The sequence below is a fragment of the Cimex lectularius genome, unplaced genomic scaffold (genome assembly GCF_000648675.2).
Source record: "Cimex lectularius strain Harlan isolate CLEC.00 unplaced genomic scaffold, Clec_2.1 scaffold60, whole genome shotgun sequence".
Lineage (NCBI taxonomy): Eukaryota > Metazoa > Arthropoda > Insecta > Hemiptera > Cimicidae > Cimex > Cimex lectularius.
Window position 1 is genome coordinate 1,667,680 of NW_019392643.1, and position 23,034 is coordinate 1,690,713.

The window sequence follows — 23,034 nt, forward strand, 5'->3', positions numbered from 1 at the left end:
TTATATGATCATGTACTTGAATTGTGATGTTAATTTATTTGGACATTAATACGGAAATGATGTCATTGGCGACATTTATGGATTTTTAAATGAAACGTGAAATATTAGACAACACATTCTCGCATCTAAATCAGAAAGGTCTCGACAAATTTTTATTGTTGTCGCACGTGATTTCCCAACGGGCGCGATCTCGAAGGTAAATTTAACCTAAATCTTCTTGATTTGAATATAAGTTAATACAGCACTGAAAAAATCAGCCAACGGGCGAATTTTAATACAGCAACATCGGCATGTACGTGATCACTCGGTTTTAGTTCTTGATCTATCAGCCATTGAAAACTGTTGCCCAGTATCGAAATGAAACATGAGAAAACGAATAGCAGGAAATTTGTTTTTCACAGACTGGAGGGGGTATCGCGATGCACAGCGGGGACGAACGAAATTATGATGACCTATCACTTAATCACTACATTTCCTTCCGCAAAAACAACATCCTGGGAGTGAATTGCCTGCATTACGATATTCGTACTATACGATATATTCTCATTCTTAAATCTCACATTCACACCAAACCACATATCCTGTCATCGGCCTTCTTGTGATAATCAAAATCCTAGAAAGACTATTTGTCAAAAGTTCAATACCCGGAGACCAGTGATGCTTGAAAGTATGGTGCGAGGTCGAGACAGATATCAGACGAATACGGGTGTCTCACAAGGGAGCGTTATCGGTCCAATCATGTTTGTATGCTGACTTTTCTTACACATCCCAACAGCATCATTACCACGGGGATGATACCGCAGTATCGTCTTCTAACAAGAAACCTATTCGAGGCACCTCCATCATCCAAGAACACTTTGAATTTATCGAAGAATGGAGCAAAAAGTGGAGGAAAACACTGATTGAGGGAAAATGTATACAGTGTACATTGAAGGAAAAAAACACAGTCCTCCACTGAACATTAAAAACAAGGAGCTACGGAGTTCCACTTGAGTCAGATACTTAGCATATCGAGATTCCTAGGCAGCAGGCTGACATGGAAAATCCCAAGACTTAAGAGGCAAATTAGATAACTACGAAGACTTTTCGGCCGAAATTTGTCTCAACCGTCCAAACCCAATACAAGACATTATTGCGACCACTCTCGACATAGTGGAGCCCCAGACATCATCCAATTGGAAATGTCTAGGACATATAGCACGACCATACCAGAGAATATAGGGTGACCAAAATTACTAGTATCGATCAAGCTAATCATTAAAGGGGTAACGACCTATTTTCTAAATATTTTTATATTAAACCACAATTGTTTGTGCACATGTTGAACTGCTCTCATTAGATTCCGTGTTTCAGATGACGGACAAATAATTTTTTGAGTGTTGCAAATCAAGTGTTCTGATGTATCTTCCTTGAACGTGCAACCTGCCATTTCCTAGCTGTTGTCGTTTTTGGTCGCCGTTTCTTCGATGTTTTGGTCTGTTAGATGCGTTTAATCTTTTCAGCATCTTCATTGGCAAACCCACCACTGAATATGGTGAAAAGCCGAAACGCGTTTGACAGACAAACCTACGAATAAATGTTAACTAAAATGTCAGGAATCGACTCAGCTAATAATTAAATGGATAAGGATCAACTGTCTATTTTTTTTATATTAACCCACAACCGTTTCTGCACATAATGGAACTGGTCTCATAAGATTCCAACCTGCTGAAGAGGTTCAAATAATTCAAAAATAGAAAAAAGATCATATTAAAAAATCATGCTGTTTCAGTATTTTCGTGGGTTTGTCCAATGTCTCATATTTTGCAAAACACTTCATTCAAAACCACTTCATTTGCGTTCGGTTTTTCCCTTAGAAATTAAGTTGAATGACTTTTGGAAGAGAACAAACAAAATGGGACCGCGCCCAAAGAATAAAGCCCGTTCACCAATAGGAACCGGACGATTTGTCTTCAGCAATATTCCATTTTTTTCCTCTTCCCCGGAGTGTTTTATTCCTACCGTCCAGATATTTCTGGAGATCCAGTCGTCCTTGGAGCCTCCGCCGGCCCACTGGACCACGGCCGTTGCCGTCTCAGATGTTTAATAGTGCACACCCTTGACCATAACCGACAACAAAACCAAAAAACCCCTGCTCCACATGTTTATAACGGAACTTTGGCGGCTATTGGAGAAAAAGATGAAGGTTGACTTCCACCACCATAATAAGACATTACGCAACGTCTATTATTTAAGCACAGTGTCCCTACCGACCCAAACAACTTCAGAGGCATTTCATGTATTGACTCACAGTTGCAAAGCTGTTACTTCGTACATGGAAGATTAAAAATCTTAAAATCATCTTAAAATGATTACAGGACGGATTTTCGGAAAGTAGACAATTGGACATGTCTCTTCTCGCTTATTAAATGTTAAATCCATTATATTTCGTGGTCCGATTGACCAAACAACTTTTTAAGTATGAAGTAATAATTCATCCTTATGTAAGGTATTGGTTGAAATAAAAAAGTCAGTGTCACGAGCGGGATTCGAACCCACGACTATCGGCTAAATACGCCGCTGCTCTACCACTTGAGCTATCGTGACTTCGATCCATTTGTCGCCGAGAATCGAATCCTGATTACAAGACATTTGAAAAATGGCTGAAAGGAGGGAAAATTCGAAAGGTGGGTTGATAAGGGGAGTTGGTGTCCGAGTCGATCGAAGTCACGATAGCTCAAGTGGGAAAGCAGCGGCGTATTTAGCTGAAGGTCGTAGTTCGAATCTAGCTCGTGACACTGACTTTTTTATTTCAACCAATACCTTACATAAAGATTGATTCATTGAAAGATCTTACGAATATTGTTAACCTAGAAATATCAAAAACGAGAAATATGACTTTTGCCCTTTTTTTACTTTTTAAGGCGGCTTTTGACACACAGTTAACTGAAGGCTTCTTCTAATGAAGATGACAAATCTTGGCTTCTCTTCTGCAATTATTAATACGCTAGCTACCGTATTTGCTCATTCTGGTTTTGTTGTTAATGTTAACAACACTGTCTCCCAATATATCCCGGGGTTAGACAGGGGTACGTCCTTAGCCCCATGCTGTTTTCGTTATTTATTAAACCCTTTCTTGCCCAAAGTCGCTTAAAAGCAATACCAATTTTAGCAATTTTGTACCCTACACCCGCCCCAAACTCACGAGATTAGGTACGCTTTAGTAAATTTGGTACTGCCCTGAGGCAAGGTTTGGCAAGAAAGTATTAAATCTCGCCTGACCGAATGGTACTTTAGAGTACTGGTTGGATCCTCACACTCTCCTTTGTCCAGGATGGAAGCGGGAGTCTCTCAGGTTAGCGTCCTCGGGCAGGTACTGTACTCAGTGTATACCCCTGATACTTCTTCCACACACGCTGAAAACACTGCCATTTTACCCTCCAACTGAACAATGGCATTGAAACATTGAACAATGAATCAAAAATGACGAATGAAAAAACTAAACCTTCACCATCCGTCGCATCACTCTACCGGAGGTAGTCTAAACCTATAGATAAACGACAATAGATTGGAGATCTATTATAACATCACCCCGTTTGTTTTTTTGGTATGTTGCACATGGGAAGAAGTTGACATGCCATTAGCTAAACAGCTTTTAATGAGGGAAAAGAGTGCACGTTTTCTAGATCAAATTTCAGAGAGTTTCAGCTTTTTCTTACCAAAGTCACTGAGTCTACGTGGTCCTATATCCTATCCTAAAAAAGAATTTCAACATTTTTATTGTTATTTCTGTTGTACTGACATCTGGGAGATTGGAAGCAGAGATTTTTCGGCTCCTCTTAAAATGATTCCAGGACGGCAGTCCACGACCTTTATATTTTCAAGGACGTGTTAATATCCGCTGTCAGTTGAAATAAATCTCCGAAGAGGGGAAAAAACGCGAAACCGGTTTCTTTGAAAGCGAACAGCTGTGAACGGCCCCTATCATTGCTTCATTAGCTTGTGCGGGGGGCAATTTGCCGCTAACTGTGCTCTTTTGCCACGAAAGGCTTTTTTTTATTCTTTCTTTTTTTTCTTTTTTGAAAACCACCACCATGCTCTGTGTATTGAATATAAAGTACTTGAGTTGGCTAATATCTGCAAACATCAGCGTGAAACATGAAGATACATCCGTATGCCACTAACAAAAGGACCGATGGAAAACTAATGAAACTGAATATATAAAAATTATAGTCAGCCTTATCAATCTTCTATCCATCAGAAATCCGGCAATACTCACATATTAAACCAATACAACCTCGCCATCCCACAAAGGGAGGATTCTTAGTTTCATCCTTTTCACCCTTTACAAACTGACTTTTCTAAACGCCCCAACGCGGTCATTACAACCAAACAAACTCCAGGATCCAAACACCTCGAGGTGATCAATGGCTAGTTCTAATGCTAATCTACTCCTCCACTACACACCAACAGCAAGGAGCTAACAACTTCCATTCAAGTCAGACACTTAGGACTAAAAATTACAACTAGGAAGACTTTTAGAACCCACCGTCAAACCTCTACTAACACTATACAAGACAGGGGGATTCAAGATCTTTGTTCTAACCCTGTTAATTCTGTTAGGTCGTGTTAGATCGAGAAAAATGACGTAGACTTGTAAGAATCGGCTTGTCGAACTAGCAGGGTAGGGCCAATGTTAGATGTTAAGTCGAAGATATAGTCACATTGCTAGCCGTTAGGGCGTAGGTAACCAACATGACAGCCATGAATTTAACAGCTGTTTTTTGTTTACACGTATTTTTATTCTTAAAAACGCATTAATGTAATCAGACCAATACATTTCTTTTGTTAATTTCTGACCTGTCCTTATACTCTCATTCATAAGAGATACACTAAATTTTTCATTTCAACCAACACCTTACATAAAAATTAATTAATGGAAAGAAGTTATTTGGTTAATCGGACCACGAAATATAATGGCTTTTTTTGTTTATTTATTTTACTCATAGTGTCTTGTGGTTTTTGGAACTTGTTGTGTATCTAAATTCATTTCACACGATCCCACTTGTCATTTTCTTTGTGTAAATAAAAGCAAAACAAAAAACAAATCGAATTATATATAATAACCTAGATATACGTGCATAGTAAACAAGAAAATGTTAATGTTGTAGTAAAACGCTTGGTTAAATGACTTATTTGTACACAGAACAATAAAAATAAGGCAACTAATTATTATTAATGAATTAAAAACTAACTAATTTCATTAAATTTTCAAGTTGTACATCGAAAAATATGTACAATATTATACATTTTAATTTTTTTGTTGTTTGAAAAATCATTATTACTGGGATATCACCATCCTTCCAAACAATACTTGGGCCTTTCGATACATATATATTATTAGTTTTTTTCACCAAAATGTACGGAAATGATAGAAATTTATATAACAGAAAATTTGAAAAAATTGAGTTTTTCATACAAATGTTATCATGCGTGTTATAAAGGTAGATAGGATTAGTCTGCTATCTTATCAATTCAGCTTCATATAGGATTGTCCACGAATGAGTACGACGACAGACTCGTTGGAGAAAACACGCTTCATGATTCAAACATCTTTTTTTTCTCTCTCAAGTTTTAAGCAGTGCCACCCTTAAGCAGCTCCTAGAATTCTTTTGTATTTCCTGACAGCCAATTACTAAGTATATATTAATGTCGTCCATTCATATTGATGTCTATATAAATGAGATTTCACATTCAATTAAAAAAGAAAAAAAGGGAAGTGAAGAAAAATTTCATTATAAAAGGGTTGAATTAAACAAGGTACGAATGGCGAGTTATGCTTAGGTCTATAAGTCTTCTCAAAATCCTATTATTACCCAGGCTTTCATTACCCAGTAAGTAATTGTTTCTGGTTGTTTGAAAAAGTTACATACGTTTCTTTTTAATAAAGAGTTTGTATAAAGCAGGCAGTAATTATGTAATTTAACCAATTAAATATTACCCCTAGTAAAACTAGTTTAATAACATTCTTGTCTAATTGTCGGGTGTAATTAAAATAATCAAATAGACATGCACTGAATATATATTAGTAGTCAAGTCCGACCGGTAAAGCTGAAAAATAAATGTTATCTATATTATCAACAGTGAGCTTAGTTATTTGTTATCTTATCTGTTCAGGTTTTTATTAGGATTTTCCCTGTGTGGGTACGACAGACTAAAAAAACAAAACCTGTAGACACAAACAATAATTGTCGCACGACAAAGAAGTCACCTACCTATGAATGCACCCTAAAGAGAAACGGAGTACTAAAGGCACAATGGATATGATGGTAGATCATAGGGCTAGATCTCAAGGGTATACCTGTCGGTTGCTTCTACACCTCAAATGCAACAAAAAGGTTCGTATGGACCATGATCCGATTCTCAACCATTTCGGATATATGCACCATTTTATGTTTTTTCCAACTATCTAAGTCATAAATCTACTCGTAGCTCTTGAACTATTCATTTTGGAAAAATTCACGGTAGAACTTGGTAAATTTCATAACTTCTTCGTTTATTAAGCTTTCTAGCAGTATATCCTTTTCTTTAATTACTTCGAATCAAAATGCAGAAATTTTATACTTATGGGAAAAAGTGGTGTTAAAAGGGTGGAATTCGGGTTAATCTAATAATTCAACTTTTTGCTCTGGACAAAATGTATTAACCATATTTAATTTAACAAAAAGCCCAAAAAAGAAAGAAAAATGAAGCAAAACACACAAAAAATGGGATATAAACATAGCGAACAGCCTAAGCAGTAAAATTGGACAAAATATCTACACTAAACACAGATAAAAAAAGGACAAAAATACAGAAGTTGTAAAACCCGGCTTTAACCTAATAAAATAGCACAAAAACAAATTCAACGTAAAAATCAAAGAAAAACATAAAAAGTGGCAATAAACATAGCTAACAACGAAAGTAGAAAAATTGGACAAAATATTTACAACAAACACGATAAAAAAAGGATAACACAGAAATTGTAAAAAACCAATTTTCATCTCTTCAAAAAAGTTAACATAATTTGGTTGTTCACTATGTTTATTGTCACTTTTTATGTTTTGTTTGATTTTTACGTGGAATGTTTTTGCGCTTTTTCATTATGTGAAAAAGAGACGGTGTTCTGTCAGAGAGTCTGAATAATATTTTAATAAAAATCTAACAACTCTACTTCATCATGTTTAATTCCTCTCACGACTTGAGACCCATAGCAAATAACGGCTTTTGTAACAGTAAAACCATCTTTCATTTTTAGCTTATTTCCCATTTTCATGAAAATTATTATTTTAGATTTATTTAGGTTAAGCCGAAGGTTCCATAAACTTACCTATTTTTCTATCGAGAATCCTTTTTTGGGTGCTTGTGAGCTGAGTGCCAATATAACTGTATCATCTCCAAATTCAAAGCCTTAATCTTGGTTCCAGGTTTTGTTGGTAATAACTGGACGTTTTATCTCCCTGGCCCAAGTCTTAAATCAAATTCAGTCCTTGGTTTATTTCCTGACCTATAGGACACAGGACCTACTAGCTCTTGCACCCATCTGTATACCAGGGGTAGTCGGTATTAACTGGGATTCATCTCCCCCAGTCTGCTCTGTCTATCTTGACTTGAAATTTCACATCAAATCTACATTTTAACCGTCGACAAGTATCTAGGTTAAATTCACACGACATTTAAGAGAGATAACTTTGATTGGAGGTGTTTCTTAGGAAGCTTCTTATTTCACGAGGAAGTTAGACTTTTTTCCCAGGAGTATTCTGTTCAATAATATTGGTTCAATATAAAATCAAGAAGAAACCTCGGTGATTTCGTGGTCTTTTGAAGTTTCCTATCAGCTCAATTAATTTTCATATGCCTACATTTTTACAGAAGAAATATATATCGGAGCAAATACTGCAGTGGACATTGTCAAATGTCGCTGTGATTAATTGCGATAGAGAAACGGAAATTGTCCTGGAGATTGCCAAAGAGTAAATACCAATTGCGCTGGTGGTAATGAACGAATTTTAATTTCACGGATGCATCCCACCCACGCACGCATTTTATTGACTGAAACAGTTTTCCAACAAAACTTTTTAAAACAAGTTACTAAAAGAAAAAGGGTTTTTGGATTTTTTCGGTGTGCGTGTCAAGGTAAAACAGTCTCTTCGCCAATAAGCGTCAATTTGATCAATTCCAGTTGGCATTGCGTAATCAACTCGACCTTTTTACGCGGCATCAATTTTTGATGTCTGTCGACGATAGAAATTCAAAATGTAGATTGATTCATTCATGCATTCAATTCATGACAGAGTTAATTTGTTTGGGTACACAGGGCAACGAGGATGCCGATAATTTGGAATATTCGTTCACAACTATTGGCATTGGACGTCAGGACAGAATAGGATAGAACGATAGCAGTACTGCTGACTAGGCACTGTAGACCGGAGGCACATATATGTGACTTGGAGGTGCAGAACGTGTATTCTCTTTGTACGAAGGTCACCCCTTTGCGGCTTATCGAAAACGTTCGTCACAGAACGATCGTAGTAAATAACGGCTGAACTACTAGTTCTAGGATGTGTTAGGACTACAAAAGTAGTAGAATTGCTGACTAAATACTGCCGGCTTAATGTCTTCATTGTTCATCACTGGCATTCCTAGAGAGAGGGACATTAGTTGCTGAACACTGTGCCAGAGAGATCAAAAGACAGAATTACCAACAAAAGAATAGCCGGACTAAACGCAACTACTTCATCGTTAGTAAAATCCAAACCTTTTGAGATTGCGCCATGCACCTGCCAGACACTGAGGAAAACGACAAAATTACACTTGCACCCTTGGCCCCGGTATAGACTCTGAACAACAGAAAAAAAAACCTGAGCAGATATTGCCAGAATGGATGGATTTTCTAGGTACTTGGGCATGGGGGCAAGTAGAAGCCATAAATTTGCCAAGGATATTTCAATGAAGACACCTATCAATCGTGAAACCTTTCGGCTACCTAATTGCCGAAAACGTAGATCCAACCGACAATTGGTTAATATAAAGTCATCGGCTAGATGGGATTTTATTCCAGGACGGATGAAAAAAAGTTCATCGACGGATTATCGCAACAACTATTGTACCTAGGATGTATTAGGATTAGAACGATAGTAGTTCTGCCGACTGACAAGGCAACCGTGTGCATATATTGCCAGGAAGCAGGTGATACAGAGGATGTCCTCTGTTGGTTCAAAGGCCTATCAACAGCCATCTATTCGTGGCATATCAAAAATTCCATCAAAGCATCGTGAAGAAACTAACGGCATAGCTATTAAACGTATTACGTGTTAGTACTCGAATGATAATAGGAAAGCTGGCTGGGCATTTCAAACTTTGCAGGCATTAGGGAGTACCAAGTCTGCGCAGATTTTTCCAGGAAGAAAAAAGCGGAACATCTATTCTGTTGGTGCTACTACCTACCAAATAGAGAAAAAGCCAAAGCCTGACGGATACCCGCGGAAGCCTTCAGATTGGGTAAAAAGGTTTAAACTTAACCAAGAGCTCTAGACTATGATAAGGATTGCACAATAGATTAATAGAAGACTCCTCATAAGCTAAACTTAAAGCAGTAGGCCTCATATCAAATTTCCAAACTGAGATCAATACATAGCGTAGGTAAACATATTCTATATAACCTATAGATGCTTCCACCTTCAACTGAACGCCTTCCAAATGGAATCCGCTAACTTTTAGGACATGATGGGATCACTAGCAAAACAGGAGCAGCCTTGTAATCCTTTCGATCAGAACCGCAAATCACCCTCATAGGATGCTAAAAGCGGAATTGAACAAATGGATTGATAAATGACCACTGGATTCAAGTTCATCAAAATCTCACCCAGGAAGACAAAAATCCACTTTTCTCTCAATGGGCACGAATTAAGGAAGATAATAAACTTTTAAACTGGCTACGGCCCATTAAATTGAGAAAGCAACTGAACTGAGAAAGAAGCGGACTGTCATGAAACAGCAGAGACATCGGAACATATGTGACTGATGAGCATTAGTCGTTTCCGGGCAGCCGGACATACTTTAACCGTTTTAGCTTTTATGGCCTAATAGCATCTTAGCAGAGCAAGACGAGCTTTAGCAATTTTGCGAAAAGGTTAGCTGGAAATCCTATAATTTAAATTGGCGCCAAATTAATCAGTGTTGCCAATACACGGGCAGAACCATCAGGAACAATACTGCTAACATTAAACAAAATTGGTAAACTTGCCATTGCTCTGTAATAACTTTAGGCAAGAAAGGGTTAAATTATTTACTGGACATGAAAAATTTTGTTTGGCAAATATATCAATCAATACAAATGGAAGAGCCATGTTGGAGATAAAAGGTTCAAAGATGGAGATTTTAGATTGGCGTCAAAAAAATCAGTGTTGCCAATACACGAGATGAAACATTGGAATAAAAACACTGCGCTCGTCCTAAACTCACGGGATTAACTACGCGTTAGCAAATTCTTTAAATTTGGTGCTGCCATGAGGCAACGTTTGGCAAGAAAGGGTTAAAGGTAGCGCTTTTTTATACTTTCTGAGGTATGCAAAAAAGAAGGGTCAAGCCAACAATAAATCTTTTAGGACGCAGTGGAAGAAAGGGAGACTAGTCACTATTGACTATAGAAAACCAACCTAAACCTTACCCCCTAGGGTAGGTGGGCAACTATGAGCCTTCCATCTCACCTTCAAAACCGCTAAAAAAGTTAAAATATTAAGATTTTCCTCCTGTAAATCGTCGTTTTCTATTTTCGGTGAATATTTTTTTAGTTTAGAAGAAAAAATAATAAATTTTGAGTCGTGATGTAAATTTTTATGTTAAAAAACCAAGGCCGACGAAACGAACGTGTGCAATCCTATTCTCCACCTGAAAACAAATGTTCCGATTTTTGTTCATGTTGACCCACGCGACTGATGCAAGGTCGAAGCTCATCACGGTGTGTGTTTCGTGACCGAGATGAGGTAAATCTCACACGCCATCGATTTTGACCTGATCACGTACCTTCCTCGGCATTGGTGACCGTATCGAACTGTAACACTTCTACAAACAAACTCGGCATTGAATAATAATCGATTTGCCACCTGAACAGGATTTGCACGTTTTTTTTACAAAGAAATCAAGACCAGTCGAATCGTACATTAAAAAACGGACAAAAGCAAGACAAGTTTGAAAAGGAGAAAAATTCCAAGCTGGGATGATCAAGTTGGGATTTTCTTGCAGTTTTCTTTTCAACGTCGCCTCATCACCATCGATTACTCGACCCAAAGCAGGACAAATATGCATTCTATTGGAAATGAAACCAGAAGAAATAACAACTCAACAAAATTTGCAATTGTTATAACACAACTTGAAAACTTAGTATTTATAAAGGCAAAATAAACCGTTCTAGAGAGCAATTCAAAATTCACAAATTAACATAACCTAACCAAATCAGTTGTTAGTGTTCAACCTTTTTTGGAAGATGTATCTTCTTCCAAAGTTCGGAAAAACTACGGTTTAAAATAAATTATAATAAATAACTAATAATATAATAAAGTTTATAATAAAAAATTATAATTTTTTCCCGTCAAATTAGCCCTTTTTAATTTCAAACTAATCCCTTTTGATTTCAAATTGAACCTTTCTTTAAAGCGTTAAAACAACTGGCTTAGATACAAAAAATATAAGCAGGTAAAACCATATTTGGAATTTTTTAATATAAAGTAATTGGGCACTATGAAGGCCACATAACAAAAACAATTATTACTAAAATGAAAAATGATATAAAATTAAATATAAAAATTAATGATTCTTCTATTAATTTGTGATTTTTAACTAAAAATTCATTTTTTCAATTATAATATTAACCCTTTTTAATTTGAAAGTAACCCTTTTTTTAATTACAAATTCACATTTTTAATTTTCAAAATAACCCTTTTTAACTTCAAAATAACCCTTTATAACTTCAAATTAACATTTTTTAATATCAAGTTAACCCTTTTGTTTAAGACTTACAAAATTTATAAGATGGTATGAAACATAAGAAAGTCAAGTAAGATTTGTGTATATTTGAGATTTGTTAACACATAGTAATTAGGCTCTGAGAAAAACAGAAGAAATATGAAAATTAATTATAATTAAAGTTAAAAATATATAAAATTAAATATGAAAACAAGCGATTCTTCTATTAATTTAGATTTTTTAACTACAAATTCTCTTTTTCAATTATTACATTAAACCTTTTTAATTTGAAAGGAAACTTTTTCAATGTCATATTAACATTAACCTTTCGTTAAAACGTTAAACAAACTCTATGAGATGGTACGATAATATAATCATGTTAAATAAAATTCCTCTATATTTGCGATTTTTTTAAATATAAAATAATTAGAATCTTAGAAGTCCGTATTACATAGGGAAATATAAAATTACTTACAATTAAAATTAAAAAAGCATAAAATTTAATGTAAAAACACCAATGATTTATTCTTCCACTAGAGTTTTTTTTTAAATTCAAGTCCACATTTTTATTTTTCAATTAACCTTTTTTAATATCAAATTGACCCTTTCTCTTTAAAACAATTGAATGAAACTAAGGAAATGGTATGTAATATATGCATGTAAAGTAAAATTCTTGTTTATTTGCGATTTTTGTTTCAATATAAAAAAATTGGGATATTACTGGGTCATATTAGAATTAATTAAAATTAAAATTAAAAATTAATTAAATATAAATAAATTAAATATAAAAATAGAGGAGTCTTCTATTTTAAATTAGAGATTTATTATACTTAAAATACTATTTCCTACATACGATGTACCTACATTCCTACCATTTAGTTTATTTTATTATTTTAAAGAAAGGGTTAATTTGACATAGAAAAGGTTAATTTGAAATTAAAAACAATTACTTTGATGATAAAACTATTAGAATTTAAAATGGGCTAATTTGACAGAAAACCATCATGTGTAAAAACAAATATTTCTTCTATTAATTCATGATTTTTTAAATATAAAATAATTAATTATTCGATAAAGTAATTGTTTATAAAAGGTTAATTAGACGTTAAAAAATTAATTTGAAATTAAGAAAGATTAAGTTGATGTAAAAAGGGTTCATTCACCCACAAAAATAAGTTTTTAAACCATTATGAACAAAGAATCTTGATCAAGTTTTGGCCACCGTCATGATCGCAGTTGGCCGAAACAAAATATAACGATGTGTGTGTGAAATAGGTGTTTCAGATTTTTGGAGGGGCCGCCCGCAAAATCCAGGTTATTGGCCATTTGTGAGCTTTATTAACAACGGACCTGAATCAAATTTTAGCCACTGTTTTATGAACAAAATCAGTCCTCTTTGGCCAATTAAAAAAAAATTGTGCACTTTTGGTATTAAAATTGTGTCGTTTCATTATTCAAAACTGAAAACTAATGTCCGTGGGTACATGAATATAAAAGTAAAAACAAAACACAAACGATTAAACAGGTTTTTTGCTTGTTATTCTATTACGCCTGTGCAGTGGAGGTGGGTAAAGGATGTAGGCGGGATTGCTGGAGAAAATAATTGATACCTGCGAGATTCATCCGCTATTCACTATTAGTTTAAAGAACTTGTTTTATTTCTCTTTCAGCCATTAGTTTGGAATTATAAAGAAAAGAGCTTCACGGTGGACGTTCGGTCATTTTTTCGATAACGAAAGATTTTCGTTTTACAACATGTAACTTTTCAAAACTTGCAACTTTTCAGATTTCCTTTAAATTTTTTGTTCTAAATAGAACCGAAAGAATACTTTTGATTTCAGAACTGATAAGTTTTGAATGGTTTGTCAGCACCACACAGCACATTTCACTTGATACCTCATACTATCTGTCAAATAAAATTAAAGGAAGAAGAAATATAAATACTGACTATATAATCCCGGAAACATTCTTTACAATATCCTAACAAAGTTTCAACAGATTATAAAGAGGAAGACCTCAGGAGAGCATCAGATACAACGATATGTTATAAAGATGGCACAAAAGAAAAAAATCGAAGGAACCGGATCGGGAGTTTTTTGTACAAGTCCATATGAGGAATCAAGCTCATTAGGTATTGTACTTACCAACACACTGTTAAGTACACTTGGGTCATTCAAACAGAAACGCATGTCATCCATCAATGCTTGTGCTCTAAAAAATCATAAAAGAGGTTACACTGGCAAAAAAAATCCTCATAAGAGCGTATAGCCAAGCAGGTATTAAAGCATTAGCGTGTAAAAAATTACATCAAAACTAGTCAGAGAATGTATCCAAATTCTCCAAACCTTGGGTGGTAACGAGAAAGCAGAGCCGGAGGAAGATCTGCAAGACCATACATAGGCCCCGGACCTACACTTGGGATAACAAAAACCAATACAGAATCCTCAACCGCAGAAAGGATCCAAATAAAACAAAAGAAACAGTGAATAAACTATAGCGGGATTAGACACAGTATACTTATGCTAAAACAACCCTCACCAAGACTGGCAAAATCACTGCTGCAGTTGGAAAGGGCTAGAATCATAGGAGTGATAGGACTACTAACCGGTTACTGGCATCTAAGGAAACATCTATACAACATGGGCACATACAACGATGATCCCATCTGCAGATTATGTAATGAAGAAGAGGAAACATACACCCATATCATCTTCCAATGAGAAGCAACGGCTCAATGTAGATCTAACCTATCATACAGAAAAAACCTAGGGAATGAAATTGTAGCAGCAAAAGTCAATGGCTTAATACTTCTAAGAAGAAGGACTGAGTTGAATGCACTGAACTAAGGTACTAGGAAGGTACAATAAGCCAGAGGTACAATAAGCCAGAGCTGCAATACGTGGGGAGCACAAACCACGCATTCTAGTATCCTCATCACCATTACCATCAACAAGCATCAGGAAATCTTCCTCTCCATTCACTTTGCTGAATCGGGTGTTCCGTTCTCTATTCAGTATGCACTGTAGACATTTCTATCAAACCTGAAACAGTGCTCTCCATCTCTCCATTTATTCAGACGATACCTTTCAGCACACCAAGACCCAATGATGGCTTTCACTACTGGCCCTGCAATATTCAGCATGTTTCATGAAATGGAGGATCAGACTTGGCGAAACAAAATCCCAGGATATAACCGTCACTCTAACCTGCTACAATTTTGTTCCTCTCCCAACAACCAATGTCATTCGCTATATGGCATATTACCTCTACAAAAGAGTTTGAACTTCAAACTCAACTGATCGAAATTCCCATTACAAACCAAACCAAAACAATGAGGTTCAACCAAGTGTTCCAACCTCCAAAGACTCCAGCCATTCCAGTCCCAAATCCTTCGAATCATTGCCCCAGCTCCCTACTTCGTATCCAATTTTTCTATTCGCCCAGATCGAGTAGTGTCCTTCAGGACTATCTCTCCTGCTTGGAGGAATACCTAAAAAGATTGACGATCAGACTTAACCGAGTTGCAACTTCCAAAGAATCCGTTCAAGTCCAAAGACTTTCGACATTACCAAAGTTTTTTATATATCCAAACTGAATATCCGTTCAGACCTTCTGAGTTGCCCTGGACCTGCCATAAATGAATACAGAGGCATCCATGAAACCCCGAACTCTCACGCCAGCCTACTAGATTACACTTTTCATCTCGAACTCTTCGATAATCCCAAATCCTTTCATCCATTGCCTAAGCTCCCTACTTCGTACACAACCGAACAATTGCGAAACCGCCAACAATGAATACAGACGCGACTTTGACAACTTGGACCTTCAACCCAACCCCCTACTAAATACCTTACATAAAACCCCACAGCCCACGAAGCACAAACTAAAACTACCCCCTCCCCTCTTCAGATTTCTCTCGAAAGCGGCAGAAATCAATACAGACGCATCCATGACAGCCAAAACCCTCAAGCCAACCTCCTGGTCCATCGTGAAACCTTCCAGATAATCTAAAATACTTCGAACCGTAGCTCACCGTTTTTTATCCAAGCTTACCATCCACCCAATTCGACCTTGAAACTGCCAGATATCAGTACAGACACATCCATGACACCTTGGATTCTTTTTTTTCTTTTTTTTTTGCCTTACCGTAGGTATTAACCATCAGCCAGGTAGTTTGTTGCTTATTTGAGCTATACTTATTATACATATATACATACGCGTACACACACACACACATATATATATATNATTTTATATAATATATAAATACACAATTCAACATATATTCACATATATAAACAAATTATACCTACATATGTACAAACGTACATAAAAATACCTATTCACATATAGACACACTAACACCTTGGATTCTCATCTCAACCATTGCATAAAGCTTCTAATTCGCATTTGCCTTCGACACATGCATGACAACCTACACCAACCGAATCCCCCAACCAAAACTATCCGCTCACACCTCCGATTTTCCTCTAAACCGCCAAAAAGACGTATCCTTGACCCTGGATCATCACAACACCTTTCATCCCGACCCCTTCTCCTTAATCACAAATCCTCCGAACCATAACCTTAGCACTGTATTTCGTATCTAACATATTTATCCAGACCTGAAAATTTACACTCGAAACCGCCATAAATAGATGCAAATGCACCCATAATATTGCCATGCCTTCATTCCAACTTAGTCCAAACCATTCAATCCGAATCCTTCCGGATAATCCGAGGTCATGCCATTGCTCAAGCTACCCTCTCTTTTCTCCAACGTACCATCCGACAAATGTTGTAGCATAATAAAACAATCAAATCATTAAAACAACTATATTCTTCTGAAGAATGGAGAAACATCTACTTCTCATATTAAAATATTTTCTCCTTAAAGATTAATCCGGAACCGACTCGTGAAATTATCGTTTAGAATGTAAATAAGTGATTATCTTTTACAGCCGATGGAAAAAGAAAATGGTACAGTTTTAGCAATGCAAAAAAGGTTTCTTATATCTCCTATCTTCGAATCTCAAAAACAGGAAAAGAATAAAAGTCAAATTCTTTAAACGTCTGAGAATTGGACTTTTATTCTTTATTCGAATCATGACTAACATATTCGCCTGTACAATTCAATCTTCATAAATGAAGCGGATAAACTCCTTAACGACATCGATTAGGCACGATCGAGTAATATCATACAGATCGTCACCTTTGCGAGTTGTTCTTTCATGTATGGACGAGAAAAAAACCAGCAATGGAACAAATCATCACCTCGACACTTTGAAAAATGAAAGTGCCTGTTCCGACCTTGATTGCCGATCCTTTCGACCCTGAACGGCTGATGTTTCTGAACTCAAAAAACCTTGGCAAATTAGCATAAATCTTCAGGAAAAATTTTTTTTAGCAACATCCAGATAGTAAATTTACAATTTAAAAAAAAGACGTTTTTATTTTACTTTTTGAGAATAAGACTTGTCTGTTTCAGTAAATATTGCAAGTAAAACACAACTTTTTCTTCACAAGTAGGTGAAATTTTCTCAAAACTTTGATTTTAAATGCATATTTTTACAAATACTATTTCCAGAAAATAGTACTTTCAAGAGCCAAGTTTAATTATATGTGTCCTTCTACACCCAAAAATCAAAATTATACAATATTAAACTTAATAAGTCAGAATGCTTAATTTTAAAATTTTCTGTGTACTTTGCGATCATTATGGACTTACATAATTTAAAATACATAGTACAAAAGCAATAATAGATCTATATTAAATTTAATTAAACTGAGATAATTTGGAAGTGATATACTTTACAAGAGGTTTGCGATGGGTAACTCGATCGTCCTGGGCCGCCTATTCTCGCTGGTTTTTCTCTTTGAGAGTTGCATCGCTCTATTCTGTCGGTCGAGAGCAAGGTGACAGTCGATTCGCTACGATGACCGTGCAAATTCACGAGGATTCAAGGCTAGTGACTCTATCTGGTGTCTTACAAAGGCGGCGATGAAAAAGAAAAATGATCCAATCTCCGGCTACCGTGCAAATGGCCTTGCCCGGTCTAAAGCCGTGCCCACGGGCCTTAAATTAAGCCGGGGAGAAACCTTTTTAATCTCATGACGGGAAAAACTAACGATGTCACTAGGTACTGGAATTAACGTGATTAAAACACCAAATGAGTTGGTTCATGAACGGGCAAATGGGTCAAAAAAACCTAAACATCAGCACTAAATCAAATTTGACCTCTCAATTCTAAACGTCTCAAAAAGTTTTGTTCTTTAAACAGATTTATATATACTTATACCTAACGTCACCAAATTCATGCTAATTGGTTTAAATAATTGTTGGACAAAAATAATATTTGATTATTTGGAGATCGTGAGATGGGTCTAGTGTGACGTAGGTTTAGAGAAATATTTTCTTCACAGTGCCAAGAAATACTTCATTTTACTTATTAAATCCATTAGATTTCGTGGTCCGATTGACCAAATAACTTCTTTCAATTAATCAGTATCTTCACTAAAGCTCTCCGTGGCCATTTCATTTGCCGCCGAGAATCGAATAGATTGATCGAATATGACAAATGCCAAAAAGGAGGAAAAATTCGAGAGGTGCGGTTGAGATGGGATGATGGTGTCCGAGTGAATCGAAGTCACGATAGCTCAAGTAGTTAGAGCAGCGGCGTATTTAGCCGAAGGTCGTGGGTTCGAATCCCGCTCGTGACACTGGCTTTTATTATTTAAACCAATACCTTACATAAAAATTAATTAATTGAAAATTGTTTAAATTATAGAAATGCATGTAAGATGTGAAAAAATGAATTTATACAATGATAGAAATTGTAGATTCAATCAAACACACACAAAACAAACACTTTAAGTAAGTACAAATAATTTCATTGAGTCTAAAATTTCTATCATTGTATAAATTCATTTTTTCACATTTTACAATTATTTGTATAATTTAAACAATGTTTATACATTCCAGGCCCTCAAGATGATCTCAATAAAGGTCGAAACGTTGGCACGATAAAGAAAATGGTTTTCTAAACCTACATCATACCAGAACGCATCTCACGATCTCCAAATAATCATTAATTAACGGTCACTAAATACCACAAAATATATATATATATATATACTTTTTGACTTTAACCTACATCACAGCATTTCGAAAATCCAAAAATTTCCTTTTTCCGCCGAAAGCACGACAATAATTGTACTGAAATTTCTATTCTAATATCATTTCAAAACCATCTTGACATTAAGCGCTTTTTCTATGGAAAATTAGCATGTCATGACGCGCACTTAATAATCCAAGGTCGTAAATATTCCAAGATGGGTAGAAAGATCTAAACGCATAGCTTATTTTCCTAAATTTGTTTACCAACACTTGAATATTTAGAAAAACTTTTTAATTGTAAATTATCCCTTTTTCATTTCAAATTAACCCTTTCTTTAAAGAATTAAAAACATTTAAAAACTTAGGAGATGGTATGAGATGTACGCCTTTATAATAAAATTCCTGCGCATTTAACTTTTTTCCGGCCAAATTGACCCTTTTTAATTTCAAATGAGTACTTTTTAACTTCAAATTAAAATATCGTAAATTTCAAATTTTACTTTGAAGCATTAAAAAACCTTTTACAAATCTTAGGAGATGGTATGATATATACGCTTATAAAGTAAAATTCCTATGTATTTGACTTCTTTCCGGCCAAATTAACCCTTCTTACAATAACTTCAAATGAACATTTTTTAACTTCAAAATATATTTTTCTAAAATTTCAAATGAATACTTTTAACTACATATTAACTTTTAAACTTCAAGTTACGTCGTTTTCATTTCAAATTAACCCTTTCTTCAAAGCATTAAAAAAACTTAAAAAATTGAAGATTTCCGGCCAAATTAACCCTTTTTAACTTCAAATTAAAATATTTTAAATTACAAATAAACCCTGATAACTAATTACTACTAACAAATTACTTATTATTAACTTCAAATTAACATTTTCTTTAAAGCATTAAATATATGAGATGGTATGAAATGAAGGCCAATAAAGTAAAATTCCTGTGTACTTGTTTTTTCCCACGAAATTGCATTTTTTAAATTTCAAATTAACCCTTTCTTAAAAGCAATAAACTTATGAGATGGTATGATGTAAAGTAAAATTCCTGTGTATTTGTATTTTTTATAAGAAAAGACTAAACTGGCTCTTAGGGTGATCTCATTAATAAAATTTCATTTTATATAAATTTAAATATAAAAATTCTTCTTTTAATTTGAGATTTTTTTTAATATAAAATATTTGAGGTCGGCTTGGAATGAAACGTTCCATCCATACCTTCTTTCATACGGACAGATAATAACTCGAAATTACTTCGTGTAGGACATTTTTAATATAAAACCATCTAATTTTACCAATACAGATTTGCAAAAAAAAAATTTAAAAAAACAATAAATAAAAAATTTAAAAAAACGCCAGAATATTCAATTCAAAACCCGCAAAACCTTCCAATTGTTTGTATTGAACTTGTTTTAAAAAAAGCGACATTTTAACATCGGTTCGTATAACAGAAAACAAATCAAATATTAATGTATTCAACTGTCGAACTCGTACACCGTTGAATATTCATGGCGATTCTCACAGACACTCTTGTAATTTATTCAATCACCGGTCGTTCTCCGTTTACGATGGCTGTCGAATTCTGCAGTCGGGGAAGGGATTTCGGGGAGCTGAAGAACTATGAGAAAATCCTTCCAGTTATGATGCGAAGAAACACGACAAACATAGTTGCGAAGAACATAGAACACATAAAAACAGGAAGTCCATTTTTCTATTGCAGTTCTCAATTAAACTTACAATTTGTAAAACTAAATATATAAATAAAGGATTCTTCTTTTAATTAGAGAATTTTTAAAAACATATACGGGTTATATCTGAAATACCACATAAAAATTAATTAAAATCAAGAGTTATAAAAAATTAAATCTAAAAACCAATAAATCTTCTAATAGTTAGAGATTTTCGAATTAGTAGAAGAATAATTTGTTTTATATTGAATTTTCCCGCTCCAAAGAATATCGAGTTCTCTGGGGGAGCGAATGTGATCAGACTTCTATGTTTGGGGTAATGTATCGGTAATATATTTGTACGTCTGGCACGAATCACGACCAATAAAGCATTTGCATTCGGTGGAAAAGATTTCCGATAAAACTCTGAGGAGTTCTTTCCCATTCATCGAGAACAGAGTCTCTAAATCTTCTAGGGTGTTAGGACCTGCGTTTGGCCGTCTTACTCGTTTCTTAACTTGGTCCCAAATGTGTTCGATTGGTTTCAAATGTGGTCTGGACCCACCAAGATCTCAATTCCATCTTCATGCAGGTAGTCTCATTCACAATCGTGTCTTTGTGGCCTGATATTATGCTGCATTAGCAAGAATTTCTCACTGATGTGGAGGGCAAATCACACTACATGTTCTTCGATTATGCCTTGTAAGTACCTCTGTGAAGTTAGAGATCTTCCTTGCACAATAACCAATTCGGTGCGGGCGTCCAAGGAAATGCCACTCAGAAAATGAACGACCCGCTATGGAATGCCGCCAGAGGATCATACAGTATGAGGGATACCTCTCTCCTAAGCATCTCCTTATGAAACGACGTCCATCAGGAAATTTGAGGTCAACTCTCACCTCATCTATAAGGGAACTCGTTCCCAATTTTCCTGCGAAACTCCTCCGAATCCTTGGCGAATTGAAGCGTGGCCATTTTCTGACTCCTGCGGTTATTTTCATTGAGCCTTCTTCTTATAGGCCTGGAGGAAATCGAAACATTTCGGACTTGTCTTGTCAAAGTTCTTATCTCATTTCCCGTAAGGCGTGGTTTCGTAGAGCTTGATGTTGAACGAATCTATCGTCTCTTTCGTTTGAAGACCTAGCACGACCCTGTTATAGCAATGTTATGAGGGGCGTCGGTAGCCGCAACGGTTTAGGCGTTGACACGACGCTCATTACTGTAAGGTAAAGGTCCCGGGTTCGAATCCAGCGGCCCTGCATCCCAACCCGACATACTTACAAATGGGCTTTTTTTCAAAAACACCGGCACCCCGAGGGTTTATATAACCTCTGCTGTTGCACCCTCGTTTAAAAAAAAAAGTCTTTGGCGTAGCAAAATCGAAGGGCATAATGCTACTTTTGATGCCAATGGAATTAATTAGTACAAAAGTAAATAAAGAAGTAACAAAAAGCATTATTTACTGTTGACTACGACAGCTTCAATATACCTGTACCTAATGCAGAAAGATAATGAATTTAATTTTAAACTAAATAAATTGAGTATCGTCCATCAGTGTGTTTTGTTTTCAAAATATTCTCAAATTAAAAGAAGATCCTATACTTTTATATTTAATTTTATATAATTTTAATTTTGGGGCGTCGGTGGCCGCAACGGTTTAGGCATCGCTGTAAGGTCCTCGGTTCGAATCCAGCGGCCCTGCATTAGAACGTCACATACTCACGAATGGGCTTTATTTTTAATTGTAATTAATGTTCATATGGTCTCCTAAGTGCAAAATTATTTTATATTTAAAAAAATCTTAAATATACAGGAATTTTACGTTACATATTTATATTTCACACCAACTCCTTAGTTTTAATGCTTTAAAGAAAGAGTAATTTGAAATTAAAAAGGGTTAATTTGAAGTTAAAAAGTTTTAATTTGGAAATTAAAAAGACTAATTTGACGGGAATAGGTTATACCTATTGAATTTTATCAAAAATAAAATAGCATCATATAACTTTATAACAACTTGATTGCCACTATAACTCTTAAACTAAAAATAAAGCCTAATATAAGCTTAATTTAATTACCTTGTTTAATGGGCTTTTTCCAACTTCTGACGTCGTAAAGTACAACTCTGAAAGAAAGAACAAAACATATAAATTTAACATATAGATTTATAATTTAACGTATATAGATTTATAATTGCACATAGTAAAAAGCGATAAAAATGTCCAGTTATTCGGGATTGAAAGTAGAAGGTTTAACCTACAACGCCC

General features: G+C 35.2%; 1 long non-coding RNA gene across 2 annotated transcripts in view; it reads right to left on the reverse strand.

The window, feature by feature from the left end:
• Positions 1-23,034, reverse strand: part of LOC106661147 — a 78,212-nt gene that overhangs the window by 17,337 nt on the left and 37,841 nt on the right. Inside the window, exon 2 of one of the 2 annotated variants that reach the window (XR_002910921.1) lies at positions 22,846-22,892. This is a non-coding gene — a long non-coding RNA (uncharacterized LOC106661147). Of the gene's footprint in view, positions 1-22,845; positions 22,926-23,034 lie in introns of those variants that run through there. The other variant, XR_001339636.2, reaches the window with a different exon arrangement.